The following is a 2,122-nucleotide window of genomic DNA, read 5'->3' as shown; positions in this document are numbered from 1 at the left end:
TATATATATATATATATATATATATATATATATATATGATTATAGATATATACCTATGCATGTATCGTCTATATATGTTCTTATATAGTTGGTAACATAATCAATTATTGCAGTTAACATCTGCATAATCACTTTCACCTCTTCTTCTCGTTCTCATCCTTATAAACATCATCATTATTAGAGCCACTTAAACAACAGGCGTCAGTCACCGCGCCACCACCATGAACACCACCATCACCACCACCACAACCACCATCAGTTCTTTCAGTATCATCAAATATCTCGCTTCTCCGTAATGGGTGAACGGAAGGTAATTTTTAAATTCATCAGCGAGACGAGGACAAAATTTACCGGTTGACTACCTCTTGTAAAATCTGTGCAAAGGACTGGACGAAAGAATGGAACGCAGCATCTGAATACATAACAGGTAAGATGTGAAACGTGTGTGTACCGGTGTGTGTATGTGTGTATCGAAAGTGAGAAAGAGAGAGGTTGGGATATGGTGCATAAGCTGTGGTGTGCAATGAAAAAAAAGCTCGTACGTGAGACAGAATGAGAAGGTAAGAGAGTGAATGATAGACAGGCAGAGACAGAAGTAAACACAACTAAGAACAATACGCATACATGTGTGTGTGAGTACCTATAACGAATACATTATTTGCAACTTCGTGTTTTGTAATAGATTTAATCATTATTCTAAAACTGCTGTACGTGTTGCCGACCCAGGACGTATAACAGATAACTATCGATCTCAGTTAAATTCGAACTTACATTGTAAGGGAGCGAAAAAGTAAATATTGCAAACTAATCGATCAACTGGTTTTCGTTCAATGAACAATACGTGTCCTCTCATAAAATCTGTACTCTCTTCCTGTAAAAAGTATCATTTCAAATACAAGTTATTTATAAATATTATTATGGTTGTTTAGAACACTTTGAAAGATATCCTTAATTTGTGCTTGAATACAAAGAATATTCAATCATATCTAATATTTAAGACAGTGAATGAATATTTACATGGTCGTTCGACCTAGAAATAGCAACCAAATCTTCCTGAAATCACAACCTACCGTCTTAGAAAACCATGGACACGTTGGGGAAAAAATGTTGTTATATCAACGCAGGGATAATTAGATAATTAAAAAAATTAGAAAGATCCGTGGTTGAATAATTTTGATCATATGGTAAACAAATCAAAAACAACAACTAATTTATTTGATCTTGTTAACATTTTTGATGAACTAAATTTCCGCAGACGGAAAGCTTTGTACTTGTGTGTCCAGTCCAAATAAACAGAATATGGGCTGAAAATAAAAACAGGTTGTCGACTTAATCTACTATACAATGCATAATTCATAACTCAAGGTTCTATGTTTTGAATATCCCTATGGTTGGTTGGACTCTGCATTTTATGTCACCGGAAGGCGTGTGACTAAGTGGTTAGGGAATTCGGCTCCAAACCCGGCGGTGGGTTAAGTCCTCCAACCAGACACTTTATTTCACATTGTTCTAGTCAACTCAGCTGGCGAAAATCAGTTGAACTTGTAAATCAAAGGGTCAACCTTGTTACATTCTGTGTCACTCTAGTCTCCTTGAGAACTATGTTAAGGATATGCGTTCTTGTGCAGTTCTTCATCAGTTGTATGATAATTTCATTCGAAGGGCTGTTTTGTTGACGGAATCAACTGGAACCCTTGTCGTCATAACCGACGGGGTGCCAGTGTCACCGGAACCAACATCATGCAAATAGTATGCTAGCCATGACGAAGGGCATAATCTTTTATGATTTTTTATTGTTGCGGCAAAGAGCGAAAAAAAAAATTGCATTAACCAGTTGCGTTACTTTACAACACTAGTTCAAACCCTACCATGGTGAACTTTCTGTTATATTTCTCTGGAGTAAATAAGTTACAGACAAGCACTGACGTCAATTTAATAAGGTATTATCCTCCTCCACCGATAGTGTGTATCCAAGCTTTTGCAAAAAATCACTAATTAAGGGCGGTGGTGAGTTGTATCGAGAGAACTAGAGATAAAATGGATTGCAGTATTTAGTTTATTCGGTGTACGTTTTGAACGAAAATAAACGCATGTTATTTATTTATTTTTTTTTTTTTTTTTT

At 35.9% G+C, this 2,122-nt stretch overlaps 1 protein-coding gene across 3 annotated transcripts in view; it reads left to right on the top strand.

The window, feature by feature from the left end:
- Positions 1-2,122, top strand: part of LOC106871357 (growth hormone secretagogue receptor type 1) — an 878,042-nt gene that overhangs the window by 601,355 nt on the left and 274,565 nt on the right. For 2 of the 3 annotated variants that reach the window (XM_014917766.2, XM_014917765.2), the window contains exon 1: positions 49-427. The exons of the other annotated variant lie outside the window; for it this stretch is intronic. The gene's annotated coding sequence lies outside the window, so the exon portion shown is untranslated. Of the gene's footprint in view, positions 1-48; positions 428-2,122 lie in introns of those variants that run through there. 3 annotated transcript variants of the gene reach the window in all.

Source organism: Octopus bimaculoides, chromosome 1 (assembly GCF_001194135.2).
Source record: "Octopus bimaculoides isolate UCB-OBI-ISO-001 chromosome 1, ASM119413v2, whole genome shotgun sequence".
Classification (NCBI taxonomy): Eukaryota; Metazoa; Mollusca; class Cephalopoda; order Octopoda; family Octopodidae; genus Octopus; species Octopus bimaculoides.
This window is presented reverse-complemented; position numbering and strand designations above follow the sequence as displayed.